This window comes from Bidens hawaiensis, unplaced genomic scaffold (genome assembly GCF_021521415.1).
Source record: "Bidens hawaiensis isolate Kalapana, Puna unplaced genomic scaffold, B.hawaiensis_p1.1 tig00031208_1, whole genome shotgun sequence".
In the NCBI taxonomy this organism is placed as follows: Eukaryota; Viridiplantae; Streptophyta; class Magnoliopsida; order Asterales; family Asteraceae; genus Bidens; species Bidens hawaiensis.
Genome location: NW_027495262.1, coordinates 190,372 through 211,409, shown reverse-complemented (window position 1 = coordinate 211,409; position 21,038 = coordinate 190,372).

Sequence of the window (21,038 nt, the reverse complement as noted above, 5' to 3'; positions counted from 1 at the left end):
CGTATCACTCATCCGCCCTTTTGGTAAACCCTAGGCCGGCCTTATAATTACTTGGATAAATAACATTTCCATCCATCTTCTCTTTTATCCAGGTAACTTCTCTCCTTTCTTTCTTCTGTATCTTCGCGAAATCATGAGTCTAAAGCTTTCTTCTTCCGGTATTGAGGATTTTGTGTCTCAGAATCTCCTTGCTAGTCCTGCGAACGAGATATGTATTTTTGGAAACTCCGATATCGCGAATCTTCGATCTCGGGGTTGTTTTCCTGCTGGAACTGTTTTCCGACATTGTGATGTCGCTTTATCTCTTGATTTTGTTTCTAAAACCTGGATTTGCTTCCCGTTTTTGCCGTTTAAAATTGGTTTTTCTTACCCATTTCCTGCCTTCACCACCGAGTTCTTTTCCAAAACGGGTCTTAGTTATGCCCAAACCATGCCCATGGTTTGGAGGACCTTGTTCGTTTTGGAGAGGTTAATTGCTAACCATGCCCTAGATCTTACCCTTTCGGAGCTTGCTTCGGTGTATGACCTTCGCAGCCATGGGCCTTCAAGATATCTCCTTAAAATTAAATCTGGTCGATCTCCGTTGGTTTTGAAAAACACCCAGAATAATGATCAGTGGAAGAGACAATTTTTCTTTGTTAGGAGAGATTCTCTTCCACAGCCCGATACCCTTCCGTATCTCTGGGTTTCCAAAAGTAGGATACTGTATCTTGAAAATATGTGCTGCCATCTTTATACTGATATATATTCTTTGGTTTTTTGCAGCTTTGAAGCTCTTTGAGATCGCTCCTCCCACCAGAGAAACCGAGGATAAGCTTGCCTCCTTCTTTCTTATTGACGAGGAAGAGAGAACGTTTTATCTTCAATCACGCTTTCAAGAACCATCTCCGTCCTCGAGTTCCTTTATGTTTGGTAAAAAACATTCGAGATGTTAGTATGATTTTTAAGGATTAGAGATACTAACCTGTGTATTTGTAGGCAAGTCTGCTTCTGCTTTTGCTCTTGAAGATATTGACAACATGGTATCCACCCGAAGCACCATCAAGAAGGAACATGTCCCCAGTTCTATCCCTCAACTTGAAGGCAGCCGCGCAAAGGGCTCTAAAAAGAGGAAGAGTCAAGAGACCAGTGAATCCATTCCCGTGCACGACGTTGATTTCCATGATGCCCTGAAAAAGACTCAGCGGGTATTTTTTCGGTTTGTCACGATCTCCTATATTTTGAAGATAATTTATATTGAGGATTCTTTATCCTTGTAGGCCTTGAGTTTCTTTCTTCCTGGTTCGCTGCCATGAGCCTTGAACTCCATGAAGCCCACACTCGTATCTCCGAACTGATGAAGATAGGGGTCACAAAGACCAGTCTTCTTGATAACAAGACCAAAGAGCAGGACGACGTGAAACTGGAGCTATCACTGGCCAAGAAGGAGCTAGTCCAACAAGAGGCCGAATGCTTGGTAAAGGTTTACGAGGCTATGAAGGGGACGGAAAAGTCTGCTGCTGTTTCCGTGTTTCAATCCCGGCTCAGGATGGCTAATGAAGCGAACGAAGCTGGTATGGACACTCCCTTTTGGGATGTAGCTGGTTGGGAGAGGGTCTTGGCCGAGCTGAATGGGGAAACGGTGGATGAGGCTGGTCCGAGCGGAGCGAAGAAGTTTGCGGAGGAGGCAGTGGATGTGGCGATCAAGGGAGCGGTGAAGGCAGTTGGTGATGAGGTGCAATTGGGCAGTGATGGCGGTAAAGAAAAAGCTAGAGCCCAATTTTTATGTGTTTGTGTTTGTGTTTGTGTTTGGTGTTGGGTTGTAATGGTCGTTGAACAATTTACTTTTCTGTTTTGAACAATATTATGCTTAGGATATTAGGATACATGGGTGGAGGGATCTTGACTTTTCAAGACGAAGCCCATGTTATCTTGACTTTTGGACATCTGGCAATATTCGGGTGGAGGGATCTTGGCTTTTCAAGACGAAACCCGGGTGTTGCCTTTTTAATTTCCTGCACTTATGGTTAGTAATAACATAATCTTTTGGCTTTAAACATTGTGTTCAGAAACTTGTAAGTTTTAGTTGGAATATTATATGTCTTCACTTTTCTGAAACAATTTGCTTCGAGGATAATGTATCCTGAAAAATACGCTTCTCGAATATTTATATTTCCAGAAATTATATCTTTAAGACTTTGTTTTGAAATACTTTCAAGATTTAGAAGACATAATCAAAAGGCTTATTAGGAATTATGAAATAATATATCTTAAGGACAATATATCCTTATGCCTTGTGTGAGTTATCACAATCAAACCAAAAGATCATACCTTGAAATATAAATTTTGTAAAAAAATTAAGTGTAAAGAGTACCTTTGTGGAGATTATTTATAAATCTGATAGGCTTACATGGGATGTCCCCAATCGTTGATTTTTCTAAGTATCGAGCTGCTGGGATTTTGCTAGGTTAAAAACAACTTAATAATCTTCTTAGATTTAGCGATCTGTCAAAACAAAGTTAAATAATTCTGGCGATAAAGCCCAATAACTGGCGATAAAGCCTTTTCACTGGCGACTAGACCACTACTATAGAGACATGAAAATGTCTTAACTTGAGTTAAAACTGGGGAAAGTCCCAAACGCTATGGGCATGATAATGCCAAGACTTTAGATAACACGAAGGTGTTATAAACCTTAGATAACATGAAAATGTTATAAACCATATGTGTGACACGTCTGCCACTTATCTTAAGGATTCGGTATATAGCCAACAACAAACGGATTATCAGCCGGTCTGGTCCGCCTGCCTCGAACTATACCCGAATCATCGTGCGCTCCAGGCGGCGTTAGAAAGGTGAAGACCTTTAACCTTTTGAGATATCCAGGATATCGTATTCGTGCGCTCTAGGCGTTCGATGGAAAGGTGAAGACCTTTAAACCTTTGGGGATATCAGGGATATCATATTCGTGTGGGAGGTGATCAGCCTCTGACTTTTGTCGAGATAACGTATCCTTAGGATAATTGCAAAACACTAAGCTCTTGATGAGGGGTGGGTGTTAGCCTGGCTAACACCCCTCGATGCTTATGTCAGTAAACTTGATTTAGAGATAATAAAGTTAAAAATGTAAGAATAGATAAGGGAACATACCTTCATCTTAAGGATACTATCATACCAGTTAAGTATACTAACAAAAATACGCCTTGAGGTGGATAGCATTCCAAGCTCTTGGTATAGGAACACCTTCCATAGTGATTAACTTGTAGGCCCCTTTTCCTGCCTCCGAATCAATCAGGTAAGGACCTTCCCACTTTGGAGCTAGCTTTCCATCTGCTGGGTTAGTGGTATTCTGAAATGCATTTCTTAACACCATATCTCCTACTAGGAATATTCGAATTCTGATATTCTTGTTGTAGGACTTGGCTATTCTTTGTTGGTATGCTGCCATTCTGATCCGGGCGAGATCTCTGAGTTCATCAATGGTATCCAGATCTTCGGTAAGATGTTTGTTGTTGGACTCAGTATCCTGGATGCTGGTTCTTGCTGTGGGGATCACCATCTCTGTTGGGATAACAGCTTCGCCCCCAAACACCAAGAAGAAAGGTGTTTGTCCCGTTGCATTTTTTGAAGTGGTTCTAACGGCCCAAAGAACAAATGGTAGTTCTTCAGCCCAGTTTCCCTTCTTGGACCCTAATTTCTTCTTTAGATTGTTGATGATGATCTTGTTACTGGATTCTGCTTGACCATTAGCTTGAGGATGTACTGGAGTTGAAGTCACCATTTTGATTCCCCAACTTTCACAAAAGTTGGTCGTTCTTCTCCCGATGAACTGTGATCCATTGTCACAAACAATCTCTGCTGGGATACTGAATCTTGTTAAGATGTTGCGTTTGATGAACGAGATCACATCCTTTTCTTTGACTTGAACAAACGCCTCTGCTTCGATCCACTTGGAAAAGTAATCTGTCATGGCCAGCATAAAGACTTTTCCACCAGGAGCCTTAGGCAGCTATCCCACAATATCCATTCCCCATTTCATAAACGGCCACAGGGATATGATAGGATATAATGGTTCAGCTGGTTGATGCAAGATGTTGCTGTGTCTTTGACAAGCGACACACTTCTTTGAGAAATCCATTGCATCTCTCTTCATCGTCGGCCAGAAGTAACCTGTCCTCAATATCTTGGATACTAAGGCCCTGCCCCCAGTGTGGTTTCCACAATCACCTTCATGTATATCCTTGAGAACATCTTGTGCTTCTTGATATTCCAAGAATCTCAAGTATGGACCTGCAAGTGATTTTCTATACAAAGTATTATTTAGGATAATATACTGGGTTACCTTCATTCGCAAAGCTCTTGGATTTTCTCCTTCTGGAATCTCATTATCCTGAAGATACCGCATTATGGGATGGGTCCAGGATATTGGATTATCCTCAGGATTTGAAGTCTCCAGGACTTCTTGGTTCTCCTTCGTTGATGGAGTCAAGATATGCACGATAGGTATCTTGACATCATCTGGTATCTTAAGAGCTTATGCCAAATTTGCTAAGGCATCTACTTCAGTGTTCTCTTCCCTTGGTATCTGTACTATATCAAATGTTTCGAAACACAAAGCTAATTTCTTAACTATTTATAAATATTTAACTAAGTTTTCTACATTCACTGCATAAGTGCCATTAAAATGGTAAGCTAATAACAAAGAATCAACATAAACTTGAAGATACCTGACCTTCATATCCTTAGCTAACTGCAAACCAGCTATTAAGGCTTCATATTCAGCCTCATTATTAGTAGTCTGAAATTCGCAAGATATAGATAGAGGTATTATGCCCCCCTGTGACGATTTTAGCAGGATACCTAGACCTGTTCCTCTTATGTTGGAGACACCATCGGTATGCAAAGTCCAACTTTCCTTGATCTCCAGTTGTTGAACTTCCTTTTCTACTTCTTCAAGTATATCCTGGCTAACATCAGCCACAAATTCGGCAAGTGTTTGAGATTTTATGGCGGTCCTTGGTTCATACAAGATTTCGTATACACCTTCACAGCCCACTTTGCCATCCTACCTGACATTTCTGGTTTTCTCAAAACAGCTTTAATAGGATAGTTAGTTTTTACATGTATAGCATGAGTTTCAAAGTAATGTCTTAGTTTAGTTGAAGCCATTATAAGTGCTAAAATTAACTTTTCAAGATAAGAATACCCGGATTCAGCATCTGGTAGACTTTTACTTACATAATATATTGGATGTTGTTGACCTTCATGATCCTTGACCAAGACGGCTCTGATTGCAGTCCCAGAAACGGCTAAGTACAGGGATAATGGCTCACCATCAACTGGCTTCATTAGGAGTGGTGCTGATGATAAGTATTCCTTTAGGGATATCAATGCCCTTTCTTGCTTCTCTCCCCATTTGAACTTTTGATTCTTCCTCAGGATATCATAGAAGTCTTTACACTTCTCTGAAGATCTCGAGATAAATCTGTTGAGAGCAGCTATTCTTCCGGTCAACCTTTGGACATCTTTGACATTTCTTGGTGATTTGATATCCAGGATAGCCTTGATCTGCTCTGGGCTTGCTTCTATTCCTCTCTTGGTGACCATGTATCCCAGAAATTTTCCTGCTTTGACCCCAAAGTGACGCTTGGCTAGATTCAACTTCATGTTGTATTCATCCAGGATATCAAATGCTGTTTCCAAGTCTTTTAGATGATCCTTGGCCTTTTTTGATTTTACAACCATGTCATCTATGTAGACTTCCATCGTGTCCCCCAGTTGGTCTTTGAACATCATGTTGACGAGCCTTTGGTATGTTGCACCAGCATTTTTAAGTCCAAAAGGCATTGCAGTATAACAGTATATACCTGTGGGAGTCATGAAGGCTTTGTCTTCCTGGTCTGAAGGTTCCATTTGAATTTGCTGAAATCCTGAGGATGCATCCATGAAGTTTAGCAGTTCATGGCCAGCGGTTGCATCCACCATTGAGTCGATGTGTGGGAGTGGAAATGGATCTTTTGGGCAGGCCTTATTCAGGTCTGTGAAGTCCACGCACACTCTCCATTTCCATTCTTCTTCTGGACCACAACTAGATTGGCCAACCATCTAGGATAATGGACCTCCTTTATCATTTTGGTCTTGAGCAGCTTCTGCACTTCCTCTTGTATGATAACGTTTCTCTCAGGAGCAAACTTTCTTCGTTTTTTATGTACTGGCCTGAAAGATTTATCTATACCAAGTTTATGAGTTATTATGGATTTAGAGATACCTGTCATATCTTCATGTTTCTTGGCGAAGGTGGAGGCTCTCTTCTTTAGGAAGGATATCAGTTCTTATTCGATATCCTCAGGCATACCTGATCCTAATAGTACTTTGATATTGGTATCCTGAGGATCCAGGAATACTTCCTTCACTTTTTGGTCTCTAGCCTGCAGGACCTACCCTGGTTGTTTCTGTAATTGCTATGCTTGAGTAGGCTTCGTAGTCCATTTCATTGATAAAGCATAGCATTCCTTGGCATCCTGCTTATCGCTTTCGATTTTGATAACTCCCCAAGGACTTGGGAGTTTCACACATTAATGGTAAGTTGAGGGTACTGCTTTCATGCTGTGGATCCAGGGCCTGCCTAATATCATATTACAACAAGATAATGAGTCAATAACGCAAAACTTTTGTAGGGAGTTGGTTCCTTCAATATATATTAGAAGTTTGATTTCTCCCAAGATGTTCTTAGTCTTGCCACTGAATCCTACAAGGACTGAGGATTTTGGGATAATTTCCGTTTCCGGGATATCCATTTTCTTCAAGGCATCCATCTGGATAATGTTTACAGAGCTTCCTCCATCAACGAGTATCCTGCGCACAAAACAGTTAGCTATACACAAAGTAATTACCAAACCATCATGGTTAGGATCCACAAGATCACATCTATCCTCCTCATCGAAGGATATGATTTTTTGAGATGTCAATGTGGAAGTACGGAGAGGTCTTCCTCTGTTGTCCATCTTCGTTTCTTTATAATGCTTCTTAGCTGCTGAATACGAGGTTCCGCAGATGTCAGATCCTCTCGAGATAAAGGATACCACCTTAGCTCCGGGTGGTGGAGAAGGTGCCCTTTCAGGTATCTTGACAGGATCCTGATTTTTGTTCTGATTTCTTCCAAATAGTTCTTTCAGATGTTCTTTACTGAGAAGGTATCCTATCTCCTTCCGAAGTGCTACACAATCGTCAGTGCGATGGCCAAAGTCTTCATGGAATGCACACCATTTTGACTTGTCTTTGTTTGATCTGGGCTTCTCATTCTTCTTAGGCCATCTAGCCTTGTCACCTAAATCCTGCATGGCACAAATCACACCACCAATATCAAGGTTAAAGCAATATTCGGATAATTTAGGATACTCTTCGTCATCTTCGTCTTCTTCCACAACGTTGATCTTGGGATTATCCTGCTTGGAATAAGGCTTCGGCCTAATGAACTTTTGGGGAGAGTCAGACTTCCTGTTGGTAGACTTATACTTCGGGATAACCAAACCTCCATGAGCCTTCTTGTCATCCTCCAGCCGAATGTATCTTAATGCCCTGTTTCTGACTTCATCAAGATTCCTACATGGAGTAATGACGAGGTCGTCATAGAAAGGAGAATCCTTCCTAAGTCCCATTTTGAAGGCTTCAACAGCAGCTGCCATGTCAAGGTTGGGGATTCCCTGCTAAACCTGATTATGTAATCCCATAAGGATTCCTTGTTATGCTAAATAATCCTATATAAATCACCTATCATTTTCTCAAAAGATCTACTACAAGAAAATTGATTGTTAAATAAGTTAATTAAAAGAGCAAAGGAAGTGATAGTATTGGAAGGAATACTTAATAACCATTCGAGGGCCGACCCTGTTAGTGTTGAACCAAACCCCTGTTAATACATGTTTTGTACGTCTCGATTTTATCAGGGTTGTTAATGTAATAGATTAATGTATAGGGGTTATAATGTAATTATGGCAAAAAGGCCATTCACTCAATTGTAAGTTACATTCGTTACCCCGTAACGAATGTAACACATTCGTCTAAATTCGTTATCCCTGTTTAACGAATGAGATAACGAATGAGGGCCATTCGCTATCACTTAAAGTTTTAACGAATAAGCATGTTTATTCGTTAAGGTATTTGTAACAAATGACCTATTCGTTAAGTTAAGTTTAACGAATAGGGTCATCTTCCTATATATACCCCTGTAATCTATTCTATTTATAACAGTTCAGATTATTCCTTGAATCCTCTCGTTACTCTGTCCGATTGACATCTCGACACACACATTACACCTACTAACGTAAATCTAGCCTAATCGTATACCTAATCAACATGAGCATCGATTTAATCACAAGATCTAGATCCGTAATATGCTCTCTCAAGTGGTATCAGAGCCACGGGATCTGATCTTTGATGCTAATAGTTGACTTAAGAGTATAATTGAGCGTGTATTTGATTAGTTTCATGACTAATTGAGTATGAATTTAAGTTTAATAAACAGAGATTGGGAAGAATTGATTCATAGTAACTGTAATAAGTGTATTGATTCGTTTATGAAGATGTTAAGAGATTAGAATTGATAGTTAGAGGTTCATTTTAGTTTGAATTGAGGTTTGACAAGTAGATTGATGGTTGAATGTGTTCTGATTAGTATGAATATGGACCGAGAAATTGCATCAGTTTGATGGTTGTTCATAAGTTCGGAGTAGTACAGTGAGTTCAGATTTGGTTTAGTAACAGTTTGATAAAGGTTTAGGGTGATTTAAGCTTGATTTGGACGGATTTGTGTTTGAATTGATTTTCAGACTGAATGAAGATTTGATGACTCATTCGTTATGATGAAGACTTATTCGTTATGATGAAGACTGATTCGTTAAAGTCCTAACTACCCATTCGTTCAAATCTAACTGCTTATTCGTCAAGCCATTCGCTTTCGTTTCAACCAGATTCGCTAAAACACATTCGTTATACCTCAGTCGCTAAAACTCATTCGCTAAACGAATATTGATCCATTCGTTAAGCCATTCAATCGTGAAAATATTTAAGGAATATCACACATTCGTTAAAGTAACTCTCTCATTCGTTAATATACCCATTCATGTGAAGTAAACAATATACTTTAAAGAATTAAACAAAATTGACCCTTGAAATTTAACCAGTTGTTTCATCATGGCTTCGCAAAATGTTTCTTACTATGCATTAGCCTCTCAGAATGCGTTAATGCAACAGTTGCTAACCATGGACAATGAAATCGGAAGTCATAACAAATGTCCCAAATTGTTAAAATTGTCAGACTTTGCTCGCTGGGAACTGAAGTTGTAACACCCGTAACCGCAGCGGAAACGTACACGGGATGCAACAGACACATCTGATATCAACAGCATTGCTTATAAAGAAAATACCACTACATTAATTTATATCATATTACATTGTTGCGAGTTTCGTTACTGTCTAGGTGTTACACACATGTTTTACCGATAAGACATTAATATATTCATTACAAAATATAGATCAGCAAGCTTCCAACAAGTAGCACAGATCATTAAGCACATATCAATCATTCCAACTTGGGCATACCTAGAAAACATGTAAAGAAAACGGGTCAACTACGAATAGTTGGTGAGTTTCACTAATTTAAATAAACACTGACAGATCATTTTAATAATCATTTATTAGCAATGTAATTACGCTGGAAACTATGTTTCCCCAGAACATTTTCATTAATCTTCTGGGAACTATGTTACCCCAGAACAATAATAACCTCTGGGAACTATGTTTCCCCAGAACAATAATAACCTCTGGGAACTATGTTACCCCAGAACAATAATAACCTCCGGGAACTATGTTACCCCAGAACAATAATAACCTCCGGGAACTATGTTACCCCAGAACAATAATAACCTCTGGGAACTATGTTTCCCCAGAACAATAATGACCTCTGGGAACTATGTTACCCCAGAACAATCCCACACGATAAACAATTTATATATTCTGTGCATCAAACCATATATATAAATATACAAATGTTTCCATACGATCGGTATGTACTTAAATACTTTAATAAAGACATGTTTTCCGCCCCGGGAAAATATTTAAAACGGTTCATTAAAAGGGGCTCGTGAAAACTCACCTTTCTGTGAGTCGGGACGTGATACAATGAACTGCTATAAGCCTGGATCTGTAATATGATATCTAGTCGTTACTATATAATTCCCATAAATTAAATCCGTGTCAATCGGTACATCTGGGGACATTGTTAACCCAGTACTGTACTCGATCCGGGGACAATGTTAACCCCGTGACACTTCTAAGGACTCAGATTGTGACATTACTTAGAGTCTGACGGTCAAAATTATCATTTTTATGTTTTCCTTGTTTTGCGTGCCTAGCACGGTTATCCGTTTTTAGTTTCAAAAATGAGTTTGTTCACACCCGACCCAAAAATGGTGTTTGACTGTTATTTTAGTTAAAGTGATGAAATTAGAGCTCGGTTTGGACACCCCGTTTGGCCGCGAGGCCCGTTTCCGTCATTTAGGTGCCGGAAACAGTAAAATTACCCAAATCATCCGAATTATTTTCGAATAATTTATTTTTACTTGATTAACTTAGTTTCATGAAAATAGTCCATTTTTAGGGTTTTTATGCACCAGTCAGCTCGCTTAGGCGAACTTTGCCGGTTTACTCGTTTTAAGCTTTAAAAGTTTGTTTTTAAGTTCCAATTAGCACAAATAAATATCCGTTTAGTCTTGGACCTTGAAATTTTGTACAAAACATATTTCGACAGTAAGAAATTTAATAAAATTTTTCCAGAATTAATTTTTGTAACTAAGATTTATTTAACCATTTTTAAACGTCATTTAAACACCAAATATGTCGAAAATACTAAACGACCTTCGAAAAATCCCAAATTTTTTGGGATTGCCCCTGTCACCCACTTAGTTCAATGTAATTTTTCCAGAACCAAAAACTCATTTTTCATGCCATTTTTACCAAAACCGAGCTAGAAATCCCTAGAACTCGTTTTACCGAAAAGCCTACTTAGACTTCTCCAATGAACCTGAAATTTTGTGTGTGACTTTTATATGTTATAAAAAGCTTATCTTAAATCTTCCAGAATTTTTCATGACGTTTAGCTATTTTTCACCATTTTTGGCCAAAACCGAGCATTAAATTCACCAAATATTCATCCTTTATCCAAAAATTACCAAAAATTCACAGATCTCATATTTTCATGTGTAGATCATCTATGTGAAATTTCATGACCCAACTCTAAGCCTACCACAATCTGTCCAAAATAACTAAATCACACGAAAACCGAACTATCTTGTGTTTTCTAGCGTTAGATCGCAAAGATCTTGGTTTCTAGCCTTTGCTAGCCACTAGATACAACACTTACAAGAACAATAACACCATACCAAGCAAGTTACACCAACAATCAAACCATTTCTTTCATAGTGTCGGTTTTGATATAAAAACAAAGGTTTTTAACCGTAAAAATCCGTTCTCGACTCTTTTTACTCATTTCTTGGACCAAGAACCCTTGTATAACTTGTATACATCTCTTGATCATGCAAGAGTCGGTTTCATCTCGGGTTTTCACCCGTCTTTCACATGGAAACTCATTTTACAAGATTTCAACCGTAAAATTTCGTTCTAAACTCTTTTAACTCATTACTTGGATCAAGATCCTTTGTATAACTTGTATACATCACTTGATCATGCGAGAATCGGTTTCAACTCGGGTTTTCACCCATTTTTACATTTGAAACCTCCTTTTCTCAAGATCATGAAGTTGGAAACAAGATTCAAGCATTAAAACATGTGTTATACCTTGTATCTTGGTTGGAAATCAAGAACTTGGATGAAGATAGATGAGTGTTGAGAGGATTTTGGAGTTGGATGTTTAGAAAAAAGAAAATGTAATGTGTGTGTGTGTGTACAAGGACCGATCGGTCCAAGGTTATGTGTGGGGTGGGGCCCACACATCCATTCTAGGCCACACATTCGGATTACGCAATCCGGATAATGTTGTGGATAATCTGGTTCAGTTCGTTTCTCGGTTAAATGCTTAATTCCGCTCAAAACGAGTCCAAAACAGTCGTTTTTCGGCTTAAAATTTAAATTTATATAAAACTGATTTAAAAACTTTAAAAAAACTTAACCCATGACATTAAATGACTTAACACATCGTATTGTCGGTAATTGTGCATCTTTTTCGGCTTGATCGATCGTCTCTTGCTTGGTTTGATGTTAAAGGTTTCGTTTATCGTACTGACGTACTAATAAATCGAAATCCTTTTTCTGTGCGATAATTCACTTATCCCGAAGCTTTAATACTTCGTAAACATCACTAAACATTATATATTTCGTCTGTAATGTAATTCCCGATTCGTTCGGGTTTCAATAACCGTTCATCGATTAATCGTAATTCCGATACGACTAGTTGTACAATTTGAGTATAATTCGTACTGTGAATCTTATATACTCGTATAATCACATTATAATTCGTATGTTCAGTATTGAATAACACGTAAATAGTATATTCCGGCTAGGGTATACCTGAATTTGCCGGAATCGTTACATTCTCCCCTCGTTATAAAAATTTCGTCCTCGAAATTTTTACGCGTCAACTACTTCCTTTTGAGGAAATAGATGGGGGGTATTTCTTCCGAAATTCGTCCTTTCGTTCCCATGTATATTCTGGGCCTCGTTGCGAATTCCATCTAACTTTGACCAACGAGATCTTATTGTGTCTAAGTTGCTTGATTTTCCCATCTACTATTTCTATGGGCTCCCCTACAATATTGAGCTTATCATTTATTTGGACACCCTCTAAAGGTAACACCGATGTCTCATCCGACAGACACCGTTTCAGGTTCGACACGTGAAACACGTTGTGAACTGCACTCAGTTCATCAGGCAGTTCTAATCTGTATACTACAGGACCGATTTTCGCAGTAATATCGAATGGTCCAATATATCTAGGTGCTAACTTCCCCGCCTTTACAAATCTAACCACACCCTTCCACGGTGATACTTTCAAATACACTTTATCACCTTTCTCAAATGATAACGGTTTTCTACGGTTATCGGCATAACTCTTCTGCCGATCCCCGCGCGGCCTTCAGATTGTTTTAATTTCAAGAATTTTGCCGGTCGTTTCCTGGACCAGATCTGATCTAATAACCTGTGTGTCGCCCACTTCAGTCCAACAGAGTGGTGATCGGCACTTCCGTCCATACAATGCTTCGTAAGGTGCTGCCTTTATACTGCTATGGTAACTGTTATTATAGGAAAATTCAACGAGTGGGAGATGTTGATCCCAATTTCCCTTAAAATCCAGTACGCATGCACGAAGCAAATCCTCCAGGGTTTGAATGGTCCTCTCAGACTGACCGTCGGTCTGAGGGTTGTAGGCTGTGCTTAAATTAATACGCGTTTCCAGCGCTTCTTGCACAGCTTGCAAAGCTTGGAGGTGAAATGGCTATCCCGATCAGAGATGATTGAGATGGGTATCCCATGACGAGACACAATTTCATTTATATAAATCTGCGCAAGTCTCTCCGTGTTATAATTATTTCTAATCGGGATAAAATGTGCCGATTTGGTTAATCGATCCACGACTACCCAAATTGCATCATGTCCTCGGGACGTCTTGGGGAGGTGTGTCACAAAATCCATCGTGATCTGCTCCCACTTCCATTCGGGAATTTCCGGTTGTTGTAACATTCCCGAAGGTTTCTGGTGCTCCGCCTTAACCCTACCACACGTCATACACTTGCCGACGTATGTGGCTATTTCCTTTTTCATACCCGGCCACCAGTAGAACTCCTTCACATCCTGGTACATCTTATCCGATCCCGGATGTATAGAATATTTCGATTTATGCGCTTCGTCCATGATTAATTCACGAAGGTCATGGAGGGTCGGGATCCAAATCCGATTTTTGAAATAGAGAATTTCGTCCACGCGCTGTTCGAAATTCTTCTCGTTATCGTAAAGTCCCTCTTTTTCCAATTGTTCCTCTTTCAACGCCTCGCGTTGAGCGACTCGAATCAAATCCGAAAGGTTCGACTGGACTATCATCCCCAGCGCTCGCACTCGCAATGGCTTAACCCGATCCTTCCTACTCAAGGCATCGGCTACGACGTTAGCCTTGCCGGGGTGATAACGGATGTCACAGTCATAGTCGCTTAATAATTCGACCCATCTTCGTTGTCTCATATTCAGTTCTTTCTGATCGAATATGTGTTGCAAACTTTTATGATCGGTGAAGATGGTGCACTTTGTACCGTAGAGATAATGTCTCCAGATTTTAAATGCGAAGATAACTGCTCCCAGTTCTAAGTCATGGGTAGTGTAATTTTTCTCGTGTACTTTTAACTGTCGGGAAGCATAGGCTATGACTTTATTATTCTGCATCAACACACATCCCAACCCTCTCCGGGATGCGTCACAATACACGACAACACCATCGTCTCCGTTGGGGAGACTTAAGATTGGCGCTTGGCACAATCTTTGTTTTAGCGTTTGAAACGCCGTTTCCTGCTCTTCACCCCAATCATACTTTCGATCCTTTTGGGTCAGAAGGGTTAAAGGTTGGGCAATGCTGGAAAAGTTTTCTATAAATCGACGATAATATCCAGCTAAGCCTAAGAATTGCGGATTTCCTTTGGTGATTTAGGCGCTTGCCAACTCTTAACTGCTTCAACTTTACTTGGATCAACGTGTATTCCTTGATGGTTTATGACGTGACCAAGGAATTGCACTTCTTGTAACCAGAAGTTACACTTGGAGAATTTTGCATACAACTTCTCCTGATTAAGAAGCTCTAAAATTAATCTCAAGTGTTGCTCGTGCTCTCCTTTACTCTTCGAGTAAATCAAAATATCGTCAATAAACACGATGACGAATTTTTCGAGGTAGGGTTTACAGACTCGATTCATGAGATCCATGAATACTGCTGGCGCATTTGTTACCCGAAGGGCATAACTAAGAACTCGTAATGGCCGTAGCGAGTCCGGAATGCGGTTTTTGGGATATCCTCCTCCTGGATTCTAACCTGATGGTATCCCGATCTAAGATCTATTTTTGAGAAGTAGTTCGCACCTTGTAGTTGGTCGAACAGATCATCGATTCGGGGAAGAGGATACCTATTTTTGATTGTCAACTTGTTCAGCTCCCTGTAATCAATGCACATTCTAAGGCTTCCGTCCTTCTTTTTCACGAATAGTACCGGTGCACCCCACGGGAATAACTAGGACGAATAAATCCTTTATCCAACAATTCTTGCAACTGATTGGATAATTCTTGCATCTCAGATGGTGCAAGTCGGTAAGGTGCCTTAGCAACAGGGCCCGCTTGAGGTAACAAATCGATTCTGAATTCGACTTGTCGGGTTGGCGGTAATCCAGGAAGTTCCTCTGGGAAAACTTGTGGAAATTCGCGTACCACTGGAATATCGTCCACCTGTTTTTCCTCAGAATCAGTGGCCGTCAGGCTCGCTAAATACGCCACACATCCCTGACGTATATATTTTAACACCTTGAAGTGGGATATAAATGGTATCATGGTGCCGGATTTTTCTCCTTGCACTAATACCTCCTCGTCATCCGACACCTGGATCTTGACGATTTTCTTTTCACAGTTTATTTCTACCCTGTTACGAGCTAACCAATCCATTCCCACTATCACGTCAAAACTACCCAATTCTACCGGTAACAAGTCAATCAGAAAGGATTGTTCGTTCAGAATAAAAGGGCAATTCCGAACTATCTGATTAACTATCATGGTTTTACCGTTAGCGACTTCTACGGTGTAAGGTTCTATGGTTTCACCAATAGGAATGTTTGCTATCGAAAGGAATCTAACGGAGACAAAACTTCTATCGGCACATGTATCAAATAATACAGAAGCGTAATGATCAGAGACGAGGAATGTACCTGTCACTACGCTGGGGTCCTGGCGTGCCTCGTTCGCCCCCATCACGAATGCTCGGCCTCGCGCCGGATTGGACGACGATGCCTGACCCGCGGGTTGCCGCCCATTTCCTCCCTGGTTCAGCTTCGGACAGTTTCTTTTAAAGTGATCCGTGCTGCCGCATTCATAGCAAGCACGGCTGGTGGTCACCATTTGGTTTCCTTGCGGGTTCTGCTGTCGGGCTGGTTGAGTCCTAAATGGTTGCGCACGGATAGGTTGTGGTTGTCGGTTCAGGTTGTTCAGATTTGTCCTACAATTTGGTGCGTAGTGTCCAATCCTGCCACACCGGTGGCACACCACCTCTTTGCACACGCCACCATGGTGGTAACCACATTTCCCACACTTAGGAAACGTTCCCCTCTGCGGTTCTTGCCTTCCGCCCGAACTAGTCATGGCGTAGTTCTGGGCAGTGGGTCTAGCACGTTTACCTTGCTGCTTTTCCTGGGTCCTATGGTCATGTGAACTCCGCTTTCCTCCCGCGGACTCTCCCGCCACCTTCAGTGAGCCGCTCCTTACGAAATCGTACATTACGATACCCACTTGCGTCACCGCACCCTCATATGTCTGGTGTCCCCCAGAATTGACTATACTCCTTACAACTGGAGTTAGCCCCCAAATATAACGCTCCACCCACTTCGACTCCGGGGTGACTAACCATGGTACCAATCGCGCCAACTCATTAAACCGGTTCGTATAACCCAAGTGGTCCGCCCCCTGCATCTCCAGATTCCACAATTCATTTACTAATTTCTGCAATTCGTTTCTCGGGCAGAAATGTTCCAATACAAGAGTCTTGAGCTCTGTCCAGGTCATGCGGTTTGTCGTCGCCTGACCGCGAGTCTGCACTATGGTGTTCCACCATGTCAAGGCATGGTCCGTGAATGTGCAGGCAGCATACTTAACAACACAATCCTCGGGGCAGTTGCTTATATTCACCACGGATTCTATTTTCTCGATCCATTTAACTAATCCATTTGGTCCTTCAGACCCGCTAAACTCTAGAGGTTTGCACAACATAAAGTCCTTGATCGAACATCCCCTGGATGTACGAATCGGTTCCGTACGGTTCGTCTCCACCGTAGGTATAGGGCCATTACTATCTGTAACAACCACCCTAGGCGGTGCGTCATTACTCGGAATCGTGTTTTCATTCTGCGGAGGATTAGTATTTCGTTCCCCGTCATTATTGGTGGTCGTTTGATTGCTCGGAGGGGTTGGATTGGTCGAGTTGTTAATACTGGCGGCGATGCGCGATACTATATCTGGTATCGCCGCCTCCAACTGGCGAGCAATCAGACGGCTCACGTCTACTTCCGACAATTGGGCTGAACGTTTTGGTGCCATTCTACACAACATCAAGAAAATATATATAATCAATACAAATTCCAATCATAAAACACAACAAACATTCCATTCATTAATAAACGTTAGTACATATTACACAAACATCCGTTCACATTACTTTCCTGTCACTATTACATTAGATAAGTTTTCCTACATAGGGCCTATGTCGGCATCATCTCGACATAACCCGCAACGGGTCAGTGCTTGAATGATACCCAAAAGTATCTATACTGATATGCCCCAAAAGAGACCCACCCTAAGGGCCAGTGGTTGTATTATAACTAAACAAGATTCACTCCATGTTAGCATCACCACTAACTGCTTACACAGAGTATCAAAAAAATGGTCCCTGTCTAACCCCAACCCAAAACCAACTAAACACGGTGGTAAACCAACCCCACCAACATCGCCACCAACACCACTAACACAGCTATCATAACCCGAACCCGACTCTCCATCCTATCAAGCATCCATTGGGAGTATGAGCACTCCCTCTTCAGCTGGGCAATCGCATACTGATGATCCAGTATGCAATCACCCAAGTACATCCTCCTCTGGACTCCCACCGTCAGGGCGGCGGAGTGCTCGTTCACCTGTTCGGTGAGCGTTCGGAGCCAGGCCGCCGCGTCCCGTTCCTGTCTCGGGAGACCCCACACAGGTAGAGTCGCAGGCTCGGGACGAGAGCTGGAGGACTCGCCCCTGCGTGTAGCAGGTCTGGGTGGGGGCGAGATAGGTCGGACAGGTGGGATACTGATCCGCGCCGTGAGGCGGGGTCCGAATCCAGGGGGTGCAGGAGCGACCTGTGGTGCGGGTGGGGTCGGGGATCTGGCAATCCTAGCTGGGGAGGACTGGCCGGAACTCCTAAAGCTAGCCTCGGAAGGCTCGGTGCTAGATGCTACAAGTGGGCTCTCGGAGTCCCCGGAGCTGACCTCCTCCGGGTCCTCCTCGATCGACACACTGGGGGTTCTTGACATTTTACCTGCACACAAGTTAACAAACATATAGTTCTTTCCATAGTGTAAATCATAATCAAATTAATATGCACTTACTTATACAACTTGAACACATAACAATATTATCACATATTTGCACGTATGTTGCCAATTTTACCTATTAAAATCCCTCGTGACTTTCCCTGCATTCCCTCGTGCAGACAAGTCTGTTATTATGTTCCGGACCATAATAACCCACTTGTCCATCCAAGTTCATCCCGATCTCGTCACAATATATATTTAGTTGATATTCAGATCCTATAATACTTGAGCTACTGGTTATATTTTAGGTATCTTTTAAAGACATCCTAATTCTTTATAACCAATGGCTCTGATACCAAGTTCTGTAACACCCCGTAACCGCAGCGGAAACGTACACGGGATGCAACAGACACATCTGATATCAACAGCATTGCTTATAAAGAAAATACCACTACATTAATTTATATCATATTACATTGTTGCGAGTTTCGTTACTGTCTAGGTGTTACACACATGTTTTACCGATAAGACATTAATATATTCATTACAAAATATAGATCAGCAAGCTTCCAACAAGTAGCACATATCATTAAGCACATATCAATCATTCCAACTTGGGCATACCTAGAAAACATGTAAAGAAAACGGGTCAACTACGAATAGTTGGTGAGTTTCACTAATTTAAATAAACACTGACAGATCATTTTAATAATCATTTATTAGCAATGTAATTACGCTGGAAACTATGTTTCCCCAGAACATTTTCATTAATCTTCTGGGAACTATGTTACCCCAGAACAATAATAACCTCTGGGAACTATGTTTTCCCAGAACAATAATAACCCCTGGGAACTATGTTACCCCAGAACAATAATAACCTCCGGGAACTATGTTACCCCAGAACAATAATAACCTCCGGGAACTATGTTACCCCAGAACAATAATAACCTCTGGGAACTATGTTTCCCCAGAACAATAATGACCTCTGGGAACTATGTTACCCCAGAACAATCCCACACGATAAACAATTTATATATTATGTGCATCAAACCATATATATATAAATATACAAGTGTTTCCATACGATCGGTATGTACTTAAATACTTTAATAAAGACATGCTTTCCGCCCCGGGAAAATATTTAAAACGGTTCATTAAAAGGGGCTCGTGAAAACTCACCTTTCTGTGAGTCGGGACGTGATACAATGAACTGCTATAAGCCTGGATCTGTAATATGATATCTAGTCGTTACTATATAATTCACATAAATTAAATCCGTGTCAATCGGTACATCTGGGGACATTGTTAACCCAGTACTGTACTCGATCCGGGGACAATGTTAACCCCGTGACACTTCTAAGGACTCAGATTGTGACATTACTTAGAGTCTGACGGTCAAAATTATCATTTTTATGTTTTCCTTGTTTTGCGTGCCTAGCACGGTTATCCGTTTTTAGTTTCAAAAATGAGTTTGTTCACGCCCGACCCAAAAATGGTGTTTGACTGTTATTTTAGTTAAAGTGATGAAATTAGAGCTCGGTTTGGACACCCCGTTTGGCCGCGAGGCCCGTTTCCGTCATTTAGGTGCCGGAAACAGTAAAATTACCCAAATCATCCGAATTATTTTCGAATAATTTATTTTTACTTGATTAACTTAGTTTCATGAAAATAGTCCATTTTTAGGGTTTTTATGCACCAGTCAGCTCGCTTAGGCGAACTTTGCCGGTTTACTCGTTTTAAGCTTTAAAAGTTTGTTTTTAAGTTCCAATTAGCACAAATAAATATCCGTTTAGTCTTGGACCTTGAAATTTTGTACAAAACATATTTCGACAGTAAGAAATTTAATAAAATTTTTCCAGAATTAATTTTTGTAACTAAGATTTATTTAACCATTTTTAAACGTCATTTAAACACCAAATATGTCGAAAATACTAAACGACCTTCGAAAAATCCCAAATTTTTTGGGATGGCCCCTGTCACCCACTTAGTTCAATGTAATTTTTCCAGAACCAAAAACTCATTTTTCATGCCATTTTTACCAAAACCGAGCTAGAAATCCCTAGAACTCGTTTTACCGAAAAGCCTACTTAGACTTCTCCAATGAACCTGAAATTTTGTGTGTGACTTTTATATGTTATAAAAAGCTTATCTTAAATCTTCCAGAATTTTTCATGACGTTTAGCTATTTTTCACCATTTTTGGCCAAAACCGAGCATTAAATTCACCAAATATTCATCCTTTATCCAAAAATTACCAAAAATTCACAGATCTCATATTTTCATGTGTAGATCATCTATGTGAAATTTCATGACCCAACTCTAAGCCTACCACAATCTATCCAAAATAACTAAATCACACGAAAACCGAACTATCTTGTGTTTTCTAGCGTTAGATCGCAAAGATCTTGGTTTCTAGCCTTTGCTAGCCACTAGATACAACACTTACAAGAACAATAACACCATACCAAGCAAGTTACACCAACAATCAAACCATTTCTTTCATAGTGTCGGTTTTGATATAAAAACAAAGGTTTTAACCGTAAAAATCCGTTCTCGACTCTTTTTACTCATTTCTTGGACCAAGAACCCTTGTATAACTTGTATACATCTCTTGATCATGCAAGAGTCGGTTTCATCTCGGGTTTTCACCCGTCTTTCACATGGAAACTCATTTTACAAGATTTCAACCGTAAAATTTCGTTCTAAACTCTTTTAACTCATTACTTGGATCAAGATCCTT